This window comes from Herpailurus yagouaroundi, unplaced genomic scaffold, assembly GCF_014898765.1.
Source record: "Herpailurus yagouaroundi ecotype Mexico unplaced genomic scaffold, PumYag 159, whole genome shotgun sequence".
NCBI lineage: Eukaryota > Metazoa > Chordata > Mammalia > Carnivora > Felidae > Herpailurus > Herpailurus yagouaroundi.
Window position 1 is genome coordinate 73,924,889 of NW_024412400.1, and position 27,698 is coordinate 73,952,586.

A 27,698-nucleotide genomic window follows, 5' to 3' on the forward strand; every position below is an offset into this window, starting at 1 on the left:
TACCTTTGTTTGAACCCAGTCATACCATGTATGCTTTTGCAAGGGCATTTGTAACAAAGTAACAAACTGGATGGCTTAAACAACAGAAATGTATTGTGTCACAGCTCTGGAGGCTGGAAGTCTGAGACCAGGGTTTCTGCAGGGTTGGCTCCTTCTGAGGGCTGCGAGAATGTGTTCTGTGCCTCTCTCCTGGCTTCTGGTGGTTTGCTGCCAATCTTTGGTGTTCCTTGGCTGTGTCACCCAGGTCTCTGCTGTCTTCTCACGGCGTTCTCCCTGGGGAGAATTTGGCATGCCTGTATCCAAATCTCCCCTCTGTATAAGAATACCAGTCATATTGCAATAGGGGCCCACCCTACTCCTGAATGACTTCTTAACTAATCCTAACTTAAGTAATTACATCTGCAATGACCCTATTTCCCCAACTCACTGTTGAGACATAGACTAGTGAGGTCACATTCTGAGGTACTGGGGGTTAGGACTTTAGCTTACTGATTTGGGGGAGGGAGGGGAGGACACGATTCAACCTATAATATACAGTATCTGTCCCAGCTACTCAGCTCAGCCTCTATAGTGCAAAAGCAGCCACAGAAAATACATAAACGGGCCTGCCTGAGTTACATATGATAAAGCTTTATTTACTTAGAAAAACAGGCAGCAGGCCTGCAGGCAGTAGTTTGCCATCCCAGTCTTTGAGTGTCTCTGATCTGTTCTGAATATGAAAGAAAACAGGAAGAGATTTGACAGTTAGCAAAAAGGGAAGAAAGCATTTGGCAAGGTATTTGGGAATACCTACCGTATTCTAGGCACAATTATTTTACATGTAGCTTTAATATGTCTCATGTTTACATCCAGATACAATCTGAGTTAATGTACATAGCTTTAATTAAGCAAACTGATATAAATTGTATAATGGTGGCTCTAGTTACCATGATACATTTTGTCTTTGGGATGTTACCAAGTTCTAGGATGACAGACAGACTTTTCCATTTGACATTATGCTGCATTCTTTTGATTTTTAGTATGAATGTGTCTAAAACATTAATAATTATTTATGGTTTTTAATCCCTTTAGAAACATATATATATTTATCCTCATAAATACATATGTACGTTTATTTTAATATAATTAATGTTGCTAGAGGCCCTATGTTAGGTTGTGTACAATGACACCTGAACAGGACACAAATATTGTCTCCAGGGATTTATTCTGTCCTAGAAGATATATACAAAGGAAATAGGTAGTACGGTAACGTATTCAAACATCATCCAAAGATTTCCATATGTACCTGCCATGTAGGGGAATTGCTTTGTCCCGTTTGGGTCCATATACATGCATATACATGTGAATCTTGCACCTCCGCTTATGGAAACTTAAACAGAAACAAATTAGAGTTCTGTATAGGGTCATAGATGTAAAAGTGCTTTCAAAAGCTTTCACAGAAAGCTTACAAGTTGACTATGCAGTAAAGAAAAGATATCCATCTGGCACATACTCTATATTTTGCAATAGTAGCAGAAGTCATGCTCCCACTTACATTAAAACATAGGCTGGGCTTATTAACGTCGTTTTATATTAAAACACTGGGCCGCTCAAAAACCCCAGAACTCTTCCTCTACATGGTTATGAAGGTGGCAGGAGTCAGAGGCCAGAATCTGCTTTAAATTTGGAGAAACAGATATATAAGTAGTGAGTGGCCTTATTGAGGATGAAGTGAGCCCACTCACAGGTATCAGTATTGGATGTAAGAGGCCCATTCATCTTCAACAGAGGTGCCTCACGAATCACTTATTGGAGTGCCCCAAAATTGGCCTTGTACTTAGGATCTGAAAGAAAATACCCACGGGATTGTACCAATTATAAAACAGGTCAAATTTGGGGGCCAAAAAAGTGGACCATCTGCCTTTAATCACGTTTGTTACTTAAAAGGTTTTCAGTTCAGACAGATTTTCAGAGAAAGTATCAGCTATGATGATACATATATAAAATTGCTATCTGACCTGCAATGTCAGATGTATGTGGCCTTAATAATTTTAACCATTTTTAGACCCAAAGAAAACTTTCAAAATCATAATTAAAACGTGATTGTTCTCTTGTAATTATGGAAACACTACCACATTTCCTGACTGCCACACCCAAGACCTTCAATAGTACAAGCCAAAATCTGCCTTTACATATACAGTTGATTTCATAACCACATATAACTGACTTTATATTGCCTGAAATAGGTTTGAGCTCAAGGAACGAAACTAGAGTTTATTTCACAAACACAACAGTAGAGCCTCCCTAATTTTTTTTTAATCACGAAATTCTTTTAATTTCTTGGATTCCCTGGCCTGTAGTTTAGAAGCCACTGTCTTATTCTAAAGAATCTTCTACATGCTTGTTTGGATATGGGGCAATTTCTCTCTTTTCCTTCTACTTTTACTAAAATGAAGAGAAGAGTCTTCAGTCTTCTCACAGAACTAGAAAAGGAAGATGGAAGTAAAAAAAAAAGTGAAAAAAAAGGAGAAAGAGAGAGAGGTTGGCTTTTTTTTCTTCTCAACACTTTGCAAACTTTAAGAAATGAAGCACGACAGCATGTCAATGCAGAGTAATGATAATATTAATAATGATGGTGATGATGATGATAATGATGAATTAGACAATATAATTCTCCTCTTATTCTAAGTGTGAAAACTGAAGCAGGATGATGAAGTGCCTTTCCCAAGATCAGTGGCCCCACAATTAGAACTTGGGCTTTGCCTCCCTGCACACCTCTTCTTCAGAAGAGAACAAATATCACTAATGTTCATCCTCCCCAGAAGAAAACCATACTGGCCCATTCAATGGCCAATTAGAATAAATTGTAAATTAGGACAAATACGATAGGTAGTACAAAAATCAAAAGCTCTCTAAAGAAAAGGAACAAAAAACCTGAATAAATAAGCTTAACGGTCCATTGTTTGTGGGGAAAATGATGAAATTATCATCAAAATATTCTATGAATTGAGAATGAAGATAAATTTTTATGTGGAAAAAAAAAATCTACCTAGAAAAGTAAGACTCCTTCCAGGACAGGTATTAGTTTTTATAAAAGGGGCATTGGTCTGTGTCTGATAAGAGATAAAAATATGCTTTGTGTGAATCTTAGTAAATAAACCAGGCAATTAAGATTCTTCATACTGACCGATATTTAAGGGACTATGTGCAACTGTGCTAAGCATTTGGACATTAAAACCGTGTCTGCACAGGAGAATGTTCTAATTATCCCGGAATCGGCCTCACAGAGTCTGAGTCATTCAGGTGAAAACACCCTTTCTCTTTAAGAGCAGTTTTAGGGACACAGGTTAACAGTAAATACTATAATGCTTCGTTTGGCCTGTAAAAAATAAACCTAGTCTAAATATCAATCTGCAGATGCCAAGTGTGTGTTTAAACAATGTGCCAGTCTGCTTCCTTCATCAAAAGTCCGGGTGAGGTGTTGTTTTCCACATTCAGGGACATTAGCCCAGCAATGCAAGAAAAAAAAAATCTTCATTTGGCCAGTGCATCTTTCAGACATTCCCTTCTTTTATTGATTTGTTTTCTCCTGTCCCTTTTCTCCTTCTTTTGTTTCCTTATCATAGCTTCAGGTTATTACGTGCAAAGTATTGATGGGAATGGATGGTTTTGGTCGATGGAGAGCTAATGCATCCCTAATCCCACTATTGTTATAGAGTTATGCTTTACTCTGGTCTCTGATGGGGGAAAAGGTGCAAAGCTGTTGATCCTAGTTTTATTTGTCACAAGCCCATCCATCAATCAAGCGCAAGCATGTCTGAATGCTGAATGACATGTGGGTCTCAGCTGAAAAAATTCGATAACACTGTATTGTCAGGTCTCTCACTCTTTTTTTGATAAGAAATACATTTGACTGAAATAGATAAGCATGCAACTACTAAAGACTTGAAGAGAGAAAGTGACATATTGGCACCAAAGGTTATATATCTTTGGTATTAATGATACTTATGAGTAAATAAAATGGGAGGGGGCAGCTGCAGCGGGAGACATACAACATCCCTAAGGCTTGGTTATGTTTAAGTACCATGGCTCTACTACCATTGGGATTTTCAAATATTAATCTGGCCATATTTCACAGTCGGCTACCCTGGTTAAAATGCAAGCAAATGTGCCATTGGTGAAGGTGGTGGGATGCAGGGAATCAAATAGCACTTGTCTACACTCCTCCGAACAATACGGACAGGTCCCTTTTTGTCATGTATGGTAGGTAAATCCCATGCAATATTTTTATGTATGTATGAACTCGTAAGTTCACAACTGTCTCCTCTTGTGAGTGAAAGCATTTATGGGGGAAAAAAGCTTTAATTATTTTAAACTGGAAATATATATGTGTGTCATTTTAATAGTGACTTAACTTATAATTACAGTCTCAAAAATGGTTTCTGTGTGTCCCTTTTATCCTAGTTACTAAATTAGGTACTTTAATACATTATGAAAGCCTGTCTTTTCAGTTAGATACAATTTTCTATTCATAGTTATTTCAAGATAATTGCATTTGGAAATAGTTAAAACATTAAAAACAACACCAGTATAATATAATTTTAGGGGCAAAATTAATCAACAAATCAGAACATTTTTAAAACCATTTTATTTCCTTGTCATAACATTTTTAGAGAAGACAAGATTTTTTTAAAATGACCTAAAAAAGCCCATCAAGAAAGGTAACAAAAAAGGCAGACCTGAATTAGAGGGCACTAAGATGAACGTTTTGTAGCCTTAAATATCACCACACTAGGAAAGTAAGCCATTTTTGTTCTGTTCAGTGACTGGGGGCTAGACAACTGTAAAAATCAATGTGGGAGTGCTTTAGATTTGTGGGGTAAATTACATGTGCTTGGCCGCTCCATTGTATCTGCCCTATATTCTATACAAGATACTTTAGATGGAGCTGTCACATAATACATATACTTCATATTGATTTTTATAGATTTAACAGAACTTGAATGGAACTCCATAATAAAGCAAGAAGAGAAACTATATCTCCTTCAAATCCCTAATACTTCAACTATTCTTGAAATTAAGTAAATGGTACCTCCCAATTCTGAATCACGGAGGGAGACAAAAAAAAAAAAAAATCATTTGATTCCTGATTCTCCTTCCCTTCCGTTCTGCTTCTCTTATTTACATTTTATCTTAACTTCCTTATATCTTTAAAAGTATGTTAATTCTCAAAGAGTTCACAGGAGGGCCCATGAATGGGCAGTGGGAGCCAACTGAACCTTTGAGAGTTGCTGGAAGTTAGTTCCAAGCAGGGACCTGTCTGTTGACTGTTCTTTTGAGTTTCCAACTTGCTTTAGTTTGGCCTTGCCTTGCAGTGATTTTTAGGTTGATGTGAATTCTGATGCCATTTACATAAAGTATCTAAACCATAAGGGTTTGAGCAAGGGTTTGGGGAGTCTGTGGTTATGCTATCGACAACCTCTCCCAGCCAGACACTACCTATGAGGCTCCAAACCATCCCAGTGGAGAGAAAAGCAGTTCAGCCCCTACTCAGAGAAATACTATGAGGTGGTTACAATCAACTCTGGATATGTAGGTCTTGGGCTGTAGGCAGAGCTGTACATACCCTTATAATTAAGTATTTATTGAATACGGAGTGGGCTTACTTCCAGAGTGAGTCTCCAAGAAGAATATGGACTTTGTAATTCTAGTTAGGATGTGAAATGACAACAACATCAAAAATACAAGGAACTGTCTTCAGAAGTGCCAGTATTAAGGACTCCTCTGGTCCAGAAATGCCTTGGGCAGAAGGATGAAATGTGGGATAAAAGGGATTCATGTTCTGGTGGCATTTAAAAACCATTTTTCAAGTATTTTAGAAAATATAGAATATTATAAAGAAGAAAATGAAATCATTCATAAGACCATCACCCACATGTGACATTTGTAGCTTCTACAATATAGGATATGTGATACAATGAAATATTAAGAAACAGATTATTGGTCTCATGGCAGTATTTTAATGTGACTAATTCTATATTAATAATGTTACTTCAAACCTCTTCTGATTTAAAAATAAAAATTATTACGAGAAGATCTATTATTTTGAAGTGACTTGGAGCCTTTTTTTCCCCATAAATGAATGAATGTTAAAGTTATCCAAGATAAAAAAATATCTATTTTCCCATGAGACAGAGTTTTGAACTCTACTTTCTCAATGGTGAAAAGGTCTAGAAATAACTCTTTCCCAATGACTATGAGATAAAGTTTTTTAGTACTACTTAGCACAACTTCTCTCTCTCTCTTTCTCCCTGCATGTGTGTGTGTGCATGTGTGTGTGTAAACGCATTTGACTTTGGGAACATTTATTATTGTAAATAAATCTTGTCAATCAAACATTTTCTTAAATGAGAAGAAAATAAGATTAAGGGAATAGACATGTATCAGACTACTCCAAACCTCTGTTAAAGAACACAAAAGACTTGAAAAAAGGAAAGATACCATTTTCCTGATTGAGAAGTCTCAATATGATAAACAGATTATTTCTTTCCAAGCGCATGTAATACAAACAACATAAAAACCCATCACCATTTTTAACCTTATAGACTAACTATCACATTTATTTGGAAGAATAAATGTGTTATCAAAGCCTGAAAAAGTAGAGAAAGAAATTTGAGAAAGGACTTCTTTTCTGCCAGGTGACAAAGTATATTGTAAAGCTTCAGTAATTAAACAGTGTGTGCCCTAGGGATTTGTATCCCCTGGGTCCCCAGTTCTGCTGATGTTCACACTTAAACTGTAGTGTCCTGTAACCTACAGCACTCTCCAAACCCCAAGGGGGAGAGAATAAAATTGTAGCAACAGTGATGAGAGACCTTTTCTTCCTACCAGTCTTCCTGAGATTTGACTCCTAACAAAGGACCAAGGGGTAGAAGAGACAGTGATCATAGGAACACATGAAGAACGGAGAAACCTGATGCACTATCTGTTCTTCCATCTTACAAAGAGGTAGAATTCATTTCAAAAGGGCACAGTGATGGGGTGACTGGGTGGCTCATTCGGTTAAGTGTCCAACTTCGTCTCAGGTCATGATCTCGGGGTCTGTGAGTTTGAGCCCCTCCTCTGGCTCTGTGCTGATAGCTCAGAGCCTGAATGAAGCCTGCTTCAGATTCTGTGTCTCCCTGTCTCTCTGCCCTTCCCCTGCTTACTTGCTCTCTCTCTTTCATGAATAAACATTTTTAAAAATTTAATAAATAAATAAATAATTTTTAAAAGGGCACAAAGAGAAATATTTTACACTATTCCCAACCCCCATTTCCATTGCATTAGTCAAAGTTCTAGCAGCTGTGCCTTTAAATAGCTTAAAATCCTCCCCCAAATAGTTATTTTAAAACTCTAACACCTTTGTAGAAAAGAAGAGAACACAACCCTGCACCCAAAGCTCACTCAAGCTTTTCTGGAACTGAATGTAGAAAAAAGAATTATCTTAATATGATTTGAAAAAGTAGAAACTGTCACATGGCTTTTAGTCCTGGCCCTGGTTCATGGATTTCCCAAATTCTACCCAAAGAGTGAGATGTTAGTAAAACACACAAAGCAGTATAATAGAAATAGACTCTGGGAATTTGGTATTGATAAAAGTGAGATTTTAAATAAATAGCATTGCTCTCATATACTACTGGGATGAATGTAAAAGTGGTAAGCCAATTTAGAAGTCAATTTTGCAGTGTCTGTTCAAATGAAAGACATGTGGAGCCCATGACCCAACAATTTCCCTTCTCCATATCTCCCTGAGAAACACAGGCACATGTACATAACAAGACAGGTACAAGGATGTAGCACTATTTGAAAAAAATGAAAATTGTAAATGACCGTCAGTAAGGGACTAGCTAAAGGAATCATACTATCTATATGGAAAGGATGAGATAGATCTCTTTATACAGACACAAAAAGATCTCCAAAACATGCCATTGATGATTTAAAAAAAGGAGCAAGTTTCGGAATATCACTACACAAGTTATTATATGCTGACTTATATATACCTCATACATACACCAATCATCATGAAAAACATCACATAAATTTTCATTAATCTTTATTTATCTCAAACCATACGCAAAAATATATTTCTTATGGATTAACAGCTTAGATATGACTTTTTTTAGAACTACAGAATTACTAAAAGGAATTATATGAGAATATGTGTTTAACTTTGCTAAGCTTAAATAAAGGCCAGAAATTATAAAGGAAATTTCTGACAGCTTTAAATTTATGACAAAATAATAGCAACAAGCTTCTATATTGGAAATACCACCAAGAAAAATTAAAAGAAAAATTGTTGAAGGGAGTTTAATGACTATAGCATCTTTTAGGGAGAAATCCATCAATATGTACGTGTAAAACACACACACTCTGTATACCCCAGCAATTCCACTTATGAGTTTATGCCAAAGAAATAATTGTACAGATTGTCAGTTATATGTGTAAAAGGATGTTCAGTACAGTATTTTGCATTTATAACAGTACATAAAAAGGGGGGCAGTGAATGTCCCTTGATAAGTAAATGATTCAGCAGATAATGGTGCTTCCATATGATGGAATACTATACAGCTGTTAAGTTGGATATTAGTATTAACCTTTGTTGAGTTCCAATGGCAAACTCTGAGTTAAATGCCTTATCTCATTCAATCTCTCCAGCAATGCTTTGAGATAAGTATGATTAGAATTCTTATTTTAGGAGCGCCTGGGTGGCGCAGTCGGTTAAGCGTCCGACTTCGACTTCAGCCAGGTCACGATCTGGCGGTCCGGGAGTTCGAACCCCGCGTCAGGCTCTGGGCTGATGGCTCGGAGCCTGGAGCCTGTTTCCGATTCTGTGTCTCCCTCTCTCTCTGCCCCTCCCCCGTTCATGCTCTGTCTCTCTCTGTCCCAAAAATAAAAAACGTTGAAAAAAAAAAAAAAAGAATTCTTATTTTAAAGATGATAGGGCTGAAACTTAGAGAGCTTAAAACATACACTGTCTCAAAATCTGGAATTTTTGGAAGATCTGTATATAATGACAGAAAGATATTAATGAAACACAGATATGGAGAAAAGGAAGTTGAAGAATAATATATATAGTGTGATCACATTTATGTAAATAAATGTAAAAGTCTGATGGCAAGAGAGAAACATGTCAAAGTGGTGGTCTCTAGAGCAATGTAATATGGGTGTTTTTTCCTTCTTTTTACTTAACTATATTTTCTGACTTTTTTCAGCCAGGAGCATATATTGCACTTTCAAAAACAATTAAATAATTCTAAGATAAAACCTTAATATGTGTTTTAGAACACATTAATTTAGTGTTTTAGAACAATTAAAATTATTATTCTAGCAAAGATAATTATTTAAAATGCAGTTTTGAGACTTAGTATGATTTTGCCTGCAGAACACATTCCAGTTGGTAGATGCTCTGTAAGTTAGAATATGAAAAGAGAGCCAGGCTTTTTCAGTGCTAAAAAAAAAAAAAAAAAAAAAATTGATATACCAGTGGCGAGATGAAAGCTATCTCTTTCTATTGTCTAATTACCTAGAAGTTCTGGTACTGTTTTAAAGAACATTGGAATAATAGTTTTTGGCCAGGCTAACATAAATTATGGGTTTCTTGACAAAAAAGGAGAAACAAAGCAAATTACTTTAAACTTATTGTCTCGGGCACCTAAGTGGCTCAGAAGGTTAAGCCACCAACTCTTGATTTTGGCTCGGGTCATGGCCTCACGGTTCATGAGTTCAAGCCCTGCATTGGGCTGTGCTGACAGCACAAGCCTGCTTGGGATTCTCTCTCTCCTTTTATCTCTGCCATTCCCTGCCCCTCTTTCTATCTCAAAATAAGTAAACTTAAAAAAAAAAAAAAAAACCTATTGTTTCCATTTTTCAAAAACCATCCTCTGAGATCACATTTTTTTTTCTAGGCAATGTGCTGATCTAGGGCATCCCCAGTCCGGTAGGCTGTGCCTGCCAGATCAGTACAATGGAACCTGCACTTGTCACTTCCTGGGATGTAGTTCCTGAGACAAAATTACCATCAAACACGAACCCTCAACCCAACCATGATCCTATTAACCACCTCTGCCATTATTTCTTTTCTTTCTCTTATTCTTTTCTTTCTTTTTTTTTGTCAAGTTTATTTATTTATTTTGAGAGAGAGAGAGAATGTGTATGCACCCCCAATGGAGGAAGAGACAGAGAGAGAGGGAGAAAGAGAGAATCCCAACTAGCTGCCATGCTATCAGCACAGAGCCTGAGGTAGGGCTTGATCTCAGGAACAGAACTGTGAGATCATGACTTGACCAGGAAGCAAGATGTCGACACTTAAACAACTGAGCCACCCAGGCACCCCTCTTTCTTTTTCGTTTTTAAGTCAAATCAGGTTAAAATGAGTATCAGGAGGAAGGCGTGAAGGCACTGTAACGAGACACTGCAATTCTACACTCTCAATTGGCAGATATGTTAAATGGGTCCTGAAGTATCAAAAGATCCCCCAGATCCTATAGCTAGAGTCAAAGCTAGAACTGGAATTTAGGCCTCCTGACTCCCACTGGCACCGTTTTTTCGGACAACACTAAGTGACATTTGATCTGAGGGGACTGGTGTATGATAAACAGGTAGGGTTTGCCTCAGGGGTAGTGTCAGGTTGAAGTGAGGATGTAGTGAAGAGACAGGGGTGCAGGCAGACTGTAGACATGTACGCTTTAATAGTCAGAGCCACTCTCTTTTGCCTTAACCACATTTTCCCCGAAGATGACAAGCCAACGGTCACCATGTTGTCGATTCCAAAATGCCATATGCTAAGGAAGGCTTGTGTCCACCAGTGAAAGGGCAAGGACTGGGAGGAAAAGAGCAACAGGTGTTTTCTCCCTTCCCCTCATTTGCAATTTGATTGAGAGATATCTAAGATTGGATCGAGGCACAGATAACCACTTTCTGGTATGATTTAAGAAAAGCCGCCCTCCTGCCCCTAAAATGTGTCCTCTAGTGACTTGCCGAAGTGCTTGATATACCCATATTGAAGACTCATTCCTTTGGGACAAAGTATTATTAACGTATTCAATATTGGAGAAATATTTATTAAGAACCTATGTGCCAAACACTGTACTTGGTGCTTGCCCGCCCTCCCCCCAGCAGAAAAAGGTGATGCATGAATAATAAACAGTCTCTGTCCTTAAAGCTCTTAAAATCTAGATGGGAATCAGACAAGAAACAAGATAATTTACATTAAACATGATGTGTTAGCACATGGTTAGGATGTTTGCCAAGCTTTCGGGACACCTGAAGGGCAGGTGGCAGGCAAAGCAGGAAAGGACAAAAGGAAAGTGAGACAAACCAAGCAGCAGACAGAGATAGTTCTGACAGGCCCCAGAGCAGCAGAGAAGTGGTGAGATGAAGACCCTCTGGTCAACACAAGCTTGCATGATCTATGCTCCCATGATCTATTCATTATATTAAATGTATAATGTACCGGAAAATGTGAGGAAAACATCATCCATAGTTGACCACAGCTTACATTTAATATAATCCTTTTTTATTGTGTGTATTTAAGCTGATTATCTCATTAAAGCTGAGCTTGCTATTTATTAGTAGATACCTTCAGGTGCCCATTCTGACCGCAAAGCACAAGCAACTATGTTAACTAACCCAGTTTTCCGACCTGTTAACGTACAGTTTTAAGTTTATGTTCAGGGTAATATAGATTTCAGGTTTTGAGCTGAAAGGAATCTCAGGGATTAAGGTCATTGCCCTGGATCAGTGGTTCTCAAAGTGTGAACCTCAGACCAGCAGCTCAGGCTTCACCCGTGGGCTGGTCAGAAATGCAAAATCATAGACCCCACTCCCACCTGCTGTATATGAATCTCTGAGAAAAGGGCCCAGGAAAGGGTTCTTTAACAGATCATTCCCATGCACATACAAGTTTGAGAACCAATGCTGGAGAACACATAGCTAGCTAGTAATAGTCGTGAATTTACAGCAAGACTGGGGGAAAAAATGTCTGATGGTGCCTACTGTGACTCACACACTGACTTGCACAGAGTAGGTACTTAATAACTGCTTGTTGACTGAAAGAACTGTCTCCTAAATTCTCCCAAATTTCCGGGCTTTTCCCCATACTCTTTTGAACAGCATGGACATTAACTGTCATCTTGTTAGAAAAGTAAGAATGTTAGGCCCTACCCCATATCTACCTGTAGTTTAACAAGATCCCCAGGTGATACATTTACACATTAACGCTTGAGAAGCAGTACTCTAGGGAGGCATTTACTACTCTTAATCCTGTGTAGATGAGCTTTGTAATAAGTAAATTTCAATATTAACTTTATATGACACTCATTTACTCATTCAATAAGTATTTCTGAAGCATCTACTGTGTACCCCGAGGGGTGGTGTGGAAATGCAAAGATGAAGACATGGTCTCAGATTCCTTAAGAAAGTCTCAACAGCTATACTACCAAGCAGGATATGGTAGGAGTTTGCTGAGCTTTCTGAGGTCCCCCTTGTGAAGACATTGAAGAGTATAGTAGAAAGACCCTCCTTGAAAACAGAGAGGCCTGAGTTCAAATCCAGCCAGGTGATTTGGGGAATGTTACTGAGACTCTCTGAAGGTAACATCCTCATCTACAAAAGAACACAATATCAATGTTTCAGGGTTGTTCAGAGGAGAGTATGTACAGCTCCCAGAAGAATGTCTGGCACAGAGTAGGCACTTGACAGTGGTATTGTTGTTGTTCTTGTTCCCAAGGTTCCCTGTGCCCTGTGCCCTGTCTCCCTTGACTCTGGAAGATGGCAGTAGCTACTTGAATGTGGCCACACTTGGGAGTGGCTGAATATGGCCTAATGAGGTCAAGATCTTCATCACCATCATGTAGCACTTTCTTCATATTTCAATCTCGAAATGGCACATTAAACCTGAAAATTATGTGCGTTTTTGTGACAATCACTTGCTGATCTGCACAAAACAAACAAGATAGCGTCAAGTTAATTTATGATTATACGATAGTATAGATCTGGTTATTTTGAAATAGTTTGAATCTGGACTGAGTAAGTGAGTTTTCATTAGGATAATTGGTATCATTTACACATGGTCTCCATTCTTCTCATTCTATCTAGATCAGTTTGAACTTGAGCTCATCTTAAGTCTGGTAATGCCAGAGGCCAGGCCCCTTGGAATCTTTACTCTGCCCTCCTTTCTTCTTCCTTGTCCTCTTCCTCATCCTTCTTCTTCCCCTCTCTTTCTCTCTCTTAGCTACTAAGTTTTTCATTCACTTCTCTTAAGAATGAGGCTTTGCTCTAGCACTGTGCTGCTAGGACGATGAATAACTAGATTGGCCTGATATCTTACATAAATTATAAAGCAGTCAAAATACTGGTGCAAAATGGTGGGGGTCTAGTGGACTATCTCATAGGCCTTAAGAGGTCTTCATAATTTGTAGAGGAAAGATGACAATATTTTTTAAATGTTAAAGATTCATAAAATAGTAGATGTTGTACCCTCCTATTTCTCTAAGGAAGAAAAAGCAAATGTTTCAAAGCCCAAAAGATTCTAAGGAAGAAGGGGGCAAGAAAAAAATCTTTACAATTACTCTTGAGTACGAAGTTCTTAAAATACCAAGTGTCTCATCCTCCAGTGGACAGACCTACACAGAGGGAGCCCCACACAATCATCATTGCTATGAAGTTAAAGTGTTCCAGCGTGGTCTTGGGAAACAGGGATGTATAGCCATCCTACTGAAAGACAAGCAAGGATAAAAATAAGATTCAGAGAAGGTGATGGCAGGCAAGGAGATATGGACAAATGATATTTTCCTGCATTTAACAGACAATGTTTGATCAGGTAAGCATATTCATAAAATCAAATTCACTGGGTCACAACTTGATAGGATTTTAGCAAACTGCTTAAAAACCTGCCTCATCTCACTTATTTGGCAAGCTCGGCTACACGGAACATAGCCTGGACCTGAGTCTCTGAGTGGCAAGGCACACCCATTCACAGAAGACACAAAAGAGAAGCCCCTTAAACTTTCCCTCAAAGCTTACTGAATCTTCCTTGAAATGCAACTCATTAACACATTCAGTTAACTAACACTAGCCATAGTCCGTAGAAATAAAAAGTTGTATATCAGGAAATATAATGGGCTTAGCACACTCATGAGCTACAGAGGACCTGATAGCCTCATTATGAAAGAATAGACAGAAGAATCACAAAACACAGTCTCTGTGGCCTATAAACCTATAGCTTCTGAAGACACCACTGTTATACAGCACAGCACAATAACCAATGTTCATCATTATGATCTTGAGCCATCAAGAAGAAAGTTATAATTGAAGTAGAGAAGCAGTGTAGTGACATAGAAAGAACATTGACAATGGAATCAGAAAGACATAGGTTGCAGCCCTAACTCTGCCGTTCACTAGCTTTGTGATCTGGGGTAAATTATTTAATCCCGCTAAACATTATTAGCATTAGCACCATCTGCAAAATAGGAAGAATACCTACCTAAGGTTAATTATAATGACGAATTGTGGCCATGTTTTTAAAAGGCCCAGTACTGTGCCGGCCATGTGGACCTCAATCAGTGGAAGTTATTCATAATAACAATAAAAATAAGTTTTATGTGTTCTATTTAAGAAGAACATTATCCTGAACGGCAATGGTTGCTAACTGATCCAGTTTAGGGCAGCAGATACCATGGCTTTCTTAGGCATAAAAATCAGATAGCCAGGCATGGTCATACAGAAAGAAGAAGAATATGAGTAATAGATCCTCACAGGCCAATAGACCAGAAAGTGGTTGGGGACTGGATAAGCAATGATATCTCAGGGACTAAGTTCAGGCAGTAATAGACTACCCTGGATAACAAGGTCCTCTTTCCAAAGTTGGGGCCTAGAATCGGTGGCAGATAATTTGACCAGCATGCATAAAATTTAGAAGAAATTTAAATAAGGGGTACCTAGCTGGCTCAGTCGGTAGAAGATGTGACTCTAGATCTAAGGGCCATGAGTTTGAGCCCCATTTGCACGGGGAGCCTACTAAAAAATTAAAATAAAAGGTTCTTTTCATAAAATATTAGACTTGGAATTCTCAGAGTAAAATATATTTATAAGTGAATTGCACTGCCTTGAGAAGTAGTCAGTTTCCCATCAACAAAAGAGTATTCAAATATAACTTAAAAGCCTCTTAATATGGGCATCGTTGAATAGATGTAAGCACTGGCTGAAAAGTGAATTAAATCACCTTACGATGTTCCTTTCTAAAACTAAAACAATATTTCACTTATGTGGAATAATTTAGAGATTCATAAAAATGCTAAGTAAATGAGATGCTATTATAAATAGTTTATTTTTTCTGAATATAAAGTGAATGTAAGTTAATTGAAGAAATTCATAAGGTATCAAAAAATATACACAAGAGAAAATAAATAATCATGACCTACTCTTCCAGAGATAACTATCATAAACATTTTCTTTCAGTCTTTCTTCCACAGATTTTTTTCCAAAGTTGAGAATATATTACACATATAATTCTTATCCTACATTTTTTTGCTATGTTGTAGCATAATCATTTTTGTGTCATCATAAAATGTTTGAGGCAGAATTTTATGATTGAAAAATATTACATTATCTCAATACATCAAATTTGGGCTCCAAAATCACATGCCTAGGCAGGAATCCTGCTTTTCCATTTACCAGCTGTGTGAATTTGAGCAATTTACTAACACCTCTGTGCCTGTTTTCTTACCCATAAAATGTGAATAATATCTACCATGTGCTGTAAATGTAGTACTACCTACCATAGTTTTATATTAAGAATTAAATGAGTTAATACATGTAAAATACTTAAAAGGGTGTCTGGTACGTAGTTAAGTATTCAATAAATCTTAAGGATTATTGTTGCTACTCATTTTCCTAACATAAGCCATTTAGGCTGCTTTCAATATTTCACTCTAATAAATAGTTCTATGATAAACATCTTTATAGCAAATGAGTTCTTAAAGAGTTCTAAACTCTTCAGCCATTAATTTTTTGTATTTGTATCAGCTGTTCATGTGAGCTATAAAACAATGGATGAATAGGTGCTATTTACCTGTAACCACTGGCTTTGCCAATATATTTTTTTAAAGAAAAAATAATAGCTGTCTCTACTGTTTTCTTTGTTATTTGTGATACAATACATAAAATTACTGACATTTAGTACATGCACAATGTTGTACAATTTGTCAGTACGTTTTGAGGCCACTCTTTCCAAAGACAGTCCATTATAATGCACAGAGTGAGGAGAAAGAAAAAGTAAACTTTATTACTCTAAAAAGTCTCTCATGAAAGAGGAAAAATAACTTACTCATTCTCAAATTTCCTGGAAACCATTGGGTCCAATCACCAAATTATAATCACCTTAAATGCTTTCTGGAATGTATGTACATACTTATTAAGGCTTCAATTGCCTTTATCTGTGGAGTCAGGAGGAGGACAGTCTAGAGGGAACTAACACCTAAGGAGTCCTGTTCAGACATTGTGGAAGATGGTAACGTAAATTACCCTACATAGTCCTTACAAAGACTACAAATTATAACTCCTGTCTTCTTTAACACAGATGAGGAAGCTGAGGTATGGGGACATGAAGAAATTAGTCTACATTTATACAGCCAAAAAGTAGCAAGGGGGGCCTGGCCGGCTCCATAGGTAGAGCATGCGACTCTTGATCTCGGGGTTGTAAGTTCGAGCCCCATGTTGGGTGTAGCGATTACTTGTTTACTTAAAAATAAAATCTTAAAAAAAAAAAAAAGTAGTAGAGATGGGACTCAAACTCAGACCTACCTGATTTCCCAAGGTCTATGCTCTTTTCATGACACCATACTGCTGTGTTGATATAAGTACATAATACTTTTCTAAGAGAAAGTGATTCTCTGAAAGCTACAACAGAAATCCCAATAACCATCTAGATAGAAAATAGCAAGTCTACAAACCAGGGAATCCAGTTTTTGCAGCTTTTCTTGATGGTTGACACCTTTCTTCTAATATTTCATCCTCCTCTATTGCTGTCAGTTTATCGCTTGGGTATCTCAACACCCCTGAAAGGGTTATTCTGAGTGGATTAGGCACTAGCACTCTGTTTTATGCCAAAATACACACAGGCTTGTTGACCCAACAAGAAACTGCTTGTAAAGCAGCTTTACATAAACCGAAATCACAGATCTCAAAAGCTTTCTCCCTTCTTCTATCACAGTTATTTTTTTCATATTTGACAACAAACATACACAGACTATCAAGAAGAAAAGGAAAAAATGTTTTCCATAGGAAGAGTCACTAGAATTCAGTGATAGAAATTCACTACCAGTGAAAAGTAGAAAGTAAGAGTATTATGTTCATAATCTCATTCTATCTAAAGCCTTGTTTTCTGTTTTGTTTTGGTTTGTTTGTTTGCTTGCTTGCTTGCTTGTTAAAGTAGGCTCCACACCGGGTGTGGAGCCCAATGCAGGGCTCGAACTCACAACCCTGAGATCCAGACCTGAGCTGAGATCAAGAGTGGAACCGACTAAGCCACCCAGGTGCCCCCCCGCCCCACACCAAACCTTGTTTTTTTATTTGCTCATGTTCTTGAGTTTTCCACGATGCTTAATGTCTCATTTGCAACACGGGAATAATTTAAAACCAGTGGCTCAGGAGCACATAAAATCATATTCATAGAGCACTTTGCTTTTAGAAGGGTTAGAAAGTCATCCATGCAGATATGGAGCCCCTAGTTCTGTGCTAAGCACATTTAAAGCAAAGTGGTTATACTGACTAGGCATTGGCTGCCTTATGAACACGGTTCTCTCATCCAACCAGTGCCGAGTGGGTTGGTATATTGTGGCTGCTGAGTTCAACCTCCCCTAGTGCTAGTGTGACCAGGCTGCAGGAATGCCCTGTAATTCACTAATATCGGAAGCCACTAAACTTTAATATATTATATATTAGATAAGTTGTATATTCCTGCCATCCTACTTCTCTGTTCTTAACATTTTTTTTTTTCCTGTGGAGGTCCCTGTCTGCTTCACCTGCTCTTATCTTACTTTTCTTGCACCTCCCCAACTCCCATTCTACTCTCCAAGGCAGTACCTGGTTTTCTTGAGATATGACTAACCTTCAAGGAAAAAGAAAAGCAGCTAGCAAATACTGTAAACCTTACAGGAAAAAACTTTCTTCTTGGATGACCACAATTGACAAACTTACTATTTAGTCTAAACAGAAATGATTGATTTTAAGTTAACCTTCAACTTTTTTAAGTGAGACCAGAGTTCCTACTCCTGTCTCATGTTCAGCACTTTCAGGTCGGGGTCAGCATGTGTCCATAGAACACAATAGTCTCTTTTTTTCAGAGTGACATTCATCTGCCCAGACAAAATTAACCCCATCAGCAGGAACAAGTTCACAGACAATAACTGTGCAGGTGCACAGTGAAAATTTAGAATCTTCCAGGGCATTTTAACCACAAAATTGTGAAGAATTAAGTTTCTCTTTCCCTCCTTCCCTCCCTGTCTCCCCCCAGCTCCCAGAATCATATTATGTGTAATGTGAACATTCCACATGTTTATAGTAAAAAGGCCCTGGGATGTCACCTCAGTCTGTCAGTAGATAAAGAGGAAGTATACACAAGAAAAAAGAAAGCATCAGAGAGGGATTTTATAGTTTATCAAGATATGAATACTAGTAACTAGTTATTAAATCAACAACAACAACAACAAAAGAAAGCATTGGGTATGATTGTCATACAGAAAGCCTCTATGGATTGCCTTGAATGACACTGTGACAGGCTGGTGACTTCCAGATATTTGCACTGGTAGGACACTCAAGCCTCCTTAAATCCCTCCACTGACATGGTTGCTTATTCCACTTATGGACTGTATAATTCAATTTTCTAGGGTGTGACTATAGACTATGAAAAAATCTGCTTGTAGAATAGTTTGAGTCAAGCAAATTGTTAAGAAAAAATCATTGAGACCTATCCTTTAGGCAGTTTGGAAAATATAGAATAAGAATTCTATAGCCAAGAATTTATCCTGATGAAATACATGTGTACAGAATGACACATATACAAAATTATTTGTGGTATCATTGTTTCTAATATACTGGAAAATATATTGTAAAATATTGGAAATGACTTAAATGCTCATTATGGAGGAATTGTTTAAATAAACTATAGGCGATCCATGCAACAGAATATGGAGCCATAGAAAAAGAAGAAGCTCTATAGAAATTTATATAGAAAGCTCTACAAAAGCTAAATGTAAAGTAGCTGAGAAACTACACAAGAAACTAATAACATCAGCTGTGAGGAGGGGAATTAGGTGGCCAGCGATTAAGGATGGGAGAAGAAACTGTCTACATTTTGAATGTTGACCTCTAGGAAAGAGTCTGGTTGGTTAGATCAAAATAATGGATGGACAAGGCCTCCAAAAGTAAAACTGCTGTGAACATTCCTCTTATAAATGCTCTCAGACTCCAAGATTTAAAAACTAGTAAATAAGCAAATCAACAATAAAAAGGCTTTATATAGTCTTTAATATTTGTATAATATATTGCAAGGCAATTTAATTTTTTGCCTTCACACAGTTACAATTACACTATGTAGACATCATTACTTATTTTATCAATTAGGAGAGCAATTCTTTATTCTTTTAGATACATTATGAGCACCTACAAGGTACCAAATACCAGTTTAGATTCTGTAAATTCAGTGTTGAATAAGACAGACATAGTTTCTGACCTCCTGGACAGTTCTGGTGCTGTAGCTATTAAGGACAGAAAAAGTTCCTTTTTTAGAATGATACATGCAACACTCAATAGCTGCTTTCCCAGCTCAGTAAAATAGTAAACATTCAAATGTGAAATGAAAACAGCTGGAGCAGCTGGCTACAATTTAACTTAACATGAAAAAAAAAAAAAATGTCCTCAGACATAGATTACTTATTCTCTGCACACACATGAGTAACTCCTGTTCCGGAGGCTCAACGTTAAGGATAGAGTGGGACAAGACCCTGTCTTTCTCAGGTCTCCACCTCCTTCCGGGACGTGCCGACTTTTCCTCAGCCCAGAAAAGGGAGGACACAGGAGGAGTGCTTATAACAAGGCTCCATAATTTATGATTGGATTAAATGATCATTTGCTGGATATAAGCTGTTTGTGTGATACGTGCTCTATTTTTAGAGAGTCTAGGAACGTGTTGCTTAAAACTCGTGAGAAAATGATTGCACAGTCCCTATTAAGATTCATTAGCATACTTGCTCCTTTTATTTGAGTTTAGACATACAATCATAAATCTCTCCAAACTAGCAAAGCATTCTTGAGTGAAAGGTGACGTAGGGAATGGTCTTCAAAAAAGCAGCAGCAGTGAAGGGAGAATGGGGAAAATGCGGTGGGTAACGTCAGCCCCAGTGCCTCCTTCGTGCATAGAGACATTATATGTTAGAAATAAGATGCTCTCCCACCCAAGACAACCAGAGTCAGGGGAGGAGAGCAGTCCCCAGATGCGGGAATAAACAGCGAATTGGTGTACATTCCGTGCAAGCCTGAGTAAACCACAGGAAGGAGACATCGGTGAGGCCCACTGGCTGGGGGACCCCAGATGGCAAAGATGGAGAAACAGCAGAATCACAAACAAGACATCTAAAACATGTTGAATAGGTAAAATGGTATCATCACTGATCATTTGATAAAGTGGGGTTGTTTTTTGCCTCCGTGGTTTTTTAAAACAATTATGGGACATACATTCTTGTGCAGGTACGCACAAGTTTCACAAGCACAAAGCCTTTGGGAAAACGATATATACTTTGCAAAGTCAAGTTCCTTTGCTGAATGAGAGAGATCATTTTCGAAGTGTTTTTTGAGAACATTTAATCGTACGTAGGAAAGGAAAGAGCCTCTAGTATACCACTGCATTTCTTTTGGCTACCAGGGTAGTGGCTATGATTTGAAGCAACTGTATGTCACTAACTTTATGCTGTAAAGAATTCCAGTCTGCCTCATAGTTTGTGAGACCACACACTTTCAAATGTCTAGCACACACAATAGAAATAATTAGTGAGTGCTGTACCGCATGCGTTGAAACAGGGGAGGAGACACATAAATATGTTAACATGAGATGAACTAGTGAGAGCAAATTTACTGTCCAGAATTCTAATATCCCACAGAAATAGCCCTGTGTTGGCTACTTATCACATATATAGTAGACACCAAAATTTTTTATTTGTTAAAGCCATCTGTGCTTTTGTATATTTGAGACTTAAATCATGAAGATGCCAGTGCAATTCTCTTACAGCAATAGCCCATGAAATGGTATCTCTTTCGGTTTGTGGGGAAATTAAGTCCTATAAAGAGAAATAACAAAATCAAGATCTTATATTTAATCATACTTCAAAAAAGCTAATCTGACAAAATGGTAAATTTTCATGAACCTCTTTCATACATTTTCCTTACCAAATTTTGGCCCTTTGGCCAAATAACTTCTAAGAACCAATAATAAGCCGTTTGTTTTTGGTAAGTATATGCTATCTGAAAGTAGGCCTGATGTAATACGGTGCAAAATGTCAATAGCATCTTTGAAAATTCATTTTTATAAACAGGAAAGATGATACAGATTGTCTTTGAAATTGCTTTCCAACTCTATTGGTGATGTTAAGGAGCTAATAATGATCTTAGGCCCATAAATATGTAACTACAAGGGAAATTCTTCGCATAAAGAAAAAGATCACTAAAGCTTTAGAATTACTAAGGGATTTAGGACCATCTTAAACCACAGAATTCCTAGTCTTCTAGTTATCATGTAAATTCCAGTAGTAGCAGCTGTTGGCCAATACAAAATCTTTTTAAGTAAATAATTCTGAATATCACCATCCATACTGTGGTTGCTAGAGCAATCGATAGCAAATAAGATTATGTTGCCTGGATTAAAAGAGGCCTTCAAAAAACTCTGAATTGATTAGCTATTCCTAAAATTCATCTTCTTGGTGTTCTGCACAATTCTCCACTGTTGCTTTCCCAGCAACTACCTTCTCTTTCTTCTTTCATGTTCTTCATTCACCAAATATTTACAGAGAACCTTCCAGGCACTGGGACCAGAGCAACACATAAGACAGGCAAAGAGTTAGTAGTACAGGTTTTAATTACCTTTGGGCCCTCATTAATCACCCACTGCTCACACCATTCTTAATTCATCAAGTTTGCAAAAGTGATCATCTCCTTTGTTTAATCCTAGATTTAGTTGGCTCAACATAATATCTCATTTCTTAAAGCCAAGGCTAGAAAATAATTTCACCATCATGGCAAGTGTGACCTTGCAATCTGTTCACTTCTTCCTTAGCCCACCTATCCCAGGCTAAGGTCACTTTTTATACTTTTTTAACTCCCTTTCAAATTCACCCCATGTTATTTGTTGACCGTTTGAGTAGATTTATTCATTAGTTAATTTTTGTGTATATAGCCAATTATATTAAATTGTTGATCTAAAGCAAATGTCTCAGGATGCCTGAGTGGCTTGGTTGGCTGAGGGTGCGATCGTTGATTTGGGCTCAGGTCATGACCTCACGGTTCGTGGGATTGAGACCCACATCAGGCTCCATGCTGACAGTGCGGAGCCTGCTTGGAATTCTCTCTCCCTCTCTCTCTCTCTCTCTCTCTCTGCCCCTCCCCAACTCGTGCGTGCGCTTTCTCTCTCTCTCTCTCTCTCTGTCAAAATAAATAAATAAACTTAAAAAAACAAATAAATCAAATATCTTCATGTCTTGAGGGAAACGTATTTAGTAAATTAAATATTTTGAGGCACTAATTCCTGAATTTTCACTTTTTATGTGGATGTTTTAATATTGTATGAAATACATTTCCTACATTTCTGCATTTAAAAACTGATAAGAATTTCAGGGTGCCTGGGTGGCTCAGTCAGTAGGTGTCTGACTTCAGCCTCAGGCCATGATCTCACAGTTCCTGAGTTCAGGCCCTGTGTCAGACTCTGTGCTGACAACTCAGAGCCTGGAGCCAGCTTCAGGTTCTTTGTCTCCCTCTCTCTCTGCACCTCCCTCTCTTGTGCTCTCTCTCTCTCTCAAAAATAAATAAACACTTAAAAAAATTTTTTTAATTAAAAAAACTAATAAAAATTTCAAAAACCTAGAGATTACAGAAAACTGCCACCAAACATATGTTAAAAACAAACTATTATCCATCAACACTGTTATGCAATAAAAGAATGGACATTTTAAACATTTAAAAGTAGGATGTGACAGAATCTTAGTGTAAAGGATAGTCCTAATTTAAAGTGAACCAATTTAATGATGAAAAATGCACCATGTTGTCTTAATATTCCTATTTTACCATAGATGGGTGAAAAGATGAATCATGAATCACTACTAAGGAACCACTTGTATAGATAATGCCAAGTTTAGACATACCAATTATTTTAGGAATTGCATTTGAAAGGTATTTGTGAAAATTTTGCTGCCTTTATTTAAAATGTTAGATTGAATTATTAGGCTTTGCTGACCAAAATAGTCATACGTTCTTAAGACACACAAAAAAATCATACATGTGCTTCTAGGTGAGATTTTAATAAAGCTATTTTAGAAATGAGGAACTCTATCCTGTTCTTAAATAGTAACTTTTAAGAGCTTCCAACACTTCTCAGTGGATAAACCATTTTGAGGTTTTTCAACTGTGTTGAAGAACTTTGGAGATGTGTTGCCATTGTATCTCAGAGCTCAAGCTGGGTCTGTAGGGTAGCAAAATAGCTGTTACCTATTCAACAGTTTGATTTGCATGCACTCTCAAAAATGAACCCCAGATGTAGAAATCACAAGTTTCCATAAACATTTTCGGGCAGGCAGACAATGTAACTTTTCTGCTAGTAATGAAAAAAACCTTTGACAGACTTCTCCATAGCTGTGCTCTGGCTCCTCCCATGTGTGAATGGGAGGCAATCACTGAAAGGGAATTCTCATTCCAACCATATGTGGAAATGGAGCAGTGATGCCTCCAAGTTTGAAATGATGCCTTTTCCCAGAAATTTCTATGCCACACAGTAAAGATAAAAATGAATACCCTCCCCATTAGAATTATTTCTGATTTTTCTTCTAACTATAAAGGTTGATCTCCTAATTTTCCAAATAGAACATTTAAATTTAAATAAAAATACCTGGGTGGCTCAGTCGGTTAAGTGTCTGACTCTTGACATGGGCTCAAGTTGTGATCTCGTGGTCAGGAGACAGAACCATGCATTGGGCCCCATACTAAGAGTGGAGCCTGCTTGGGATTCTCTCTCTCTCTCTCTCTCTCTGCCCCCCCCCCCTTACATGCACGTGCTCTCTCTCTCGAAAAAAAATAACCTTTAAAAATAAAATAAAATAAAAATGAAGTAATTTGATCCCATCATGTGGAATCAATTTAAGAGAGTATTGGCCTGAATTTTGTTAGTTATTAAAGTTAAGAGTCTTTAGGATAATAATTTTTACTTAGAAAATTAAGGAATAATTTTTATTTTATTTTTTTTCAATATATGAAATTTATTGTCAAATTGGTTTCCAAGGAATAATTTAATCATGGAGGTGTATCAAAAACAAATGGCTACAATTATGTCATTTATAAATACACATTTTTTCATCAATGCAAGCTTTAAAAAAAGTGGTGGATGGATTATTTTATGTTAACACGTGTATATATCCCTAAAGACATATGTCATACTGTAGAATTCTTCATCAAACAAACTGAATTGCATCTTTGCTCTGTTTTCCAATTACATGTCAGAAATTTGACACAATGGGGGCAACTGGGTAGCTCAGTAGGTGCAGCATCAAACTCTTGATTTTGGCTCAGGTCATGATCTCACAGTTCATGGGATCGAGCCCCGTGTCAGGCTCTGTGCTGATGGTGTGGAGCTTGCTTGGGATTCTCTCTCTCTCCTCTCTCTCTGCCCTTCCCCTTCGTATGCATACTCTTTCTCTATCACTCTCTCTCTCTCTCAAAATAAATTAATTAATTTAAAAAATTGATACTATGCAATTGTATTTTGAACTTCTGTTGTTTATAGTTATAAGGGGGAAAAAAAACCAAAACATAGGTAGGTGAGGGACACCTAGCTGGCTCATTGGGTACAGTGTGTGACACTTGAACTTGGGGTTGTAGTTTTGAGCCCCACGTTGGATATAGAGATTACTTAAAAAATAAAATCTTTAGGGGTGTCTGAGTGGCTCAGACGGTTAGGCATCCGACTTCAGCTCAGGTCATGATCTCACGGTTCGTGGGTTTGAGCCCCACCTTGGGCTCTGTGCTGACAGCTCAGAGCCTGGAGCCTGCTTCAGATTCTGTGTCTCCCTCTCTCTCTGCCCCTCCCCCACCCACAATCTGTCTCTCTCTCCCAAAAATAAATAAACATTAAAAAAATCCTTAAAAAAATAACAAAGTAGGTGAAAAATTTATGGTAATTACAGTATGTGACAATAGGAGTTTATAATAATTTGTATTATGTATAATAATTCATAAGTTTAACTGAGAAAACAAGAAGCTTTTTATTCTTATTCTTGACACACATTAAATATATATTATATAACATTATTATAACGTATTATATTGTATTATATTACATTATATTACATTACAGTGCAGTAAGTATATATTTTGATTTACTGGACTCTAAGTTCTTATGGAATGTTTTCTGACCAAGCAATTGGTTAGACATAGGAAAAGTATGCACATTCAGAAATCAATGGGTCAATTACAAAATCTCAAACTCTAGGCCTTGTCCTAGAGTTTAGCAATCCAGCTTCTGTCTACATGTACACAGAGCTTTAAATAAAATTTTCAGTTTCCAGTCCATTTATTTGGCATAATATAGACCCTGTTATATAGTTTGTAAAAGAAAATGTGCATAATTCAGAACCACCAGGATCTCTTACAGACATCTGCCCATTCACATGGAATGTTTCTTCCTTCAAATATGCTTTTATTCAGGTCTAGGTAGTGGTGCATGCGTGGAAACTCACGTTTATGAAAATGAAAAGAACTAGGAAGGAAAGAAGGGTAGGAAAGAAGATTAATGTCCCAAAGAGGAAAGATAATGGAACTAAAAGTGAATTTTATCTTTTGTGTGCACCGTTATCAGAAAATCTACCTAAAAGCAATACAATGTCATTACCCACTTGTTTCATTCATCCAATCAATATGCATTAGGTGACTACTGAAAATAAGATACCCTACATAATTTCAATTTCACTTCAGCAGAAAACAGAGGGATTCCTTTTCTTCCTATTTTCTATCTTAGTAACCAGAAAGGAGAAATTTAGTACTTGCTAGGTGATATAGAGAATTTTTTTGAGCCTTTAAAAACTGAATAATATACTCAATTTTTTTTTCAAAATAAAGTATATAAAGACAGATACACAGTGAAGTCTCCCTCCCTGTTCCTGACCTGATATGCCTCATTGCCATTAACTCCTTCAACATGCAATCATTGTTATTAGTTCCATACTAACAGACAGTTATTTCTAAACTTTTACAAATACAACCAATATGAAAAAACAAAAATAAAACAAAAACTTTGTATAAATGCAATTTCACATAAATGCATGAGCAAGTCCTTCCGTAAGAAAAATTCCCCACAAGTGGAATTGCTGAGGCAAAGGGTAATTTGCAATCTTGAGAGATACTTCTAAATTGTCCTCTACAGGGGATATAACCATTTATACTCTTCTAAGCACTGTACAGTAATATCCTTTGCCCTCTAGTCTTGCCAATATATTATCAAATTTAAAGATTTTGTTGATTCGATAAGTGGGAAATGGTACTTTATTGTAGCTCTAATTTGCACTTATAAAGAGTGAAGTTGAGCATCTTTTCATGTGAAAGAGCGATTCATATTTCCTTTTCTGTAAAATATGTTTATAAGCTCCATCCATTATTCTCTCATAGCCAGGAGTTCTTTATACATTAAGGAGGTTAGTCCTTTGACATAAGTCACAAATATTTGTCTTTTGACTTTATGAAATGGTTATTGTCATGCAGAATTGCTTTTTTAAAGGCATTGTTTATCATATAGTTTCTGAAATCATTGTTAGAAATACTTTCCCCACTCTGACACTCAAAGGTTAAAAATAAGTTCTGACATGGAGATTTCTAAAACTACAATACAGTCAGACTAGAGAATATAATTCAAATCTCTCTCTCTCTCTCTTCCTCCCCTCTTTCTTCGGTAACTTCTGGGTCTTCCTCCCAGATGTTGTTCTGTATCTCAAGTCAAACTCTACTAATTCAGTAACCCTTCTTCAATTGTAGGGAGTGGGAAGAGAAGGAAGCTGAGAAAGGGTGTTTGAAATTGAGAATTCTCAAAACAGCTTCCACCCTAGCATATATCAAGACAGTCACATAAAACCCTCCTAGCATTGTCACTCACCACGGTACAGGGAGGAAAGCCAGTTTCATTTAAGAATGTCCTTGATGGGGGCCTTGGTGGCTCAGTGGGTTAAGCTTCCGACTTCGGCTCAGGTCATGATCTCAGGGTTCGGAAGTTTCAGCCCCGCATCGTCGGGCTCTGTGCTGACAGCCGGGAGCCTGGAGCCTTCTTCAGATTCTGTGTCTCCCTCTCTCTCTGCCCCTCCCCTGCTTGTGCTCTCTCAAAAATAAACGTTAAAAAGAAAATCCTTGATGAATCAGTAGAAGTTACTGATTTTATTAAAGTT

General features: G+C 37.4%; 1 long non-coding RNA gene across 1 annotated transcript; it reads right to left on the bottom strand.

Moving 5' to 3' along the window:
* Positions 1-27,557, bottom strand: LOC121034040 (uncharacterized). Its single transcript, XR_005792257.1, has 3 exons — positions 27,413-27,557; positions 1,286-1,369; positions 1-273 (listed from the first exon to the last, which is right to left on the bottom strand). It is a non-coding gene; the product is annotated as an uncharacterized LOC121034040 (long non-coding RNA).
* Between the last annotated feature and the right edge of the window lie 141 nt (positions 27,558-27,698).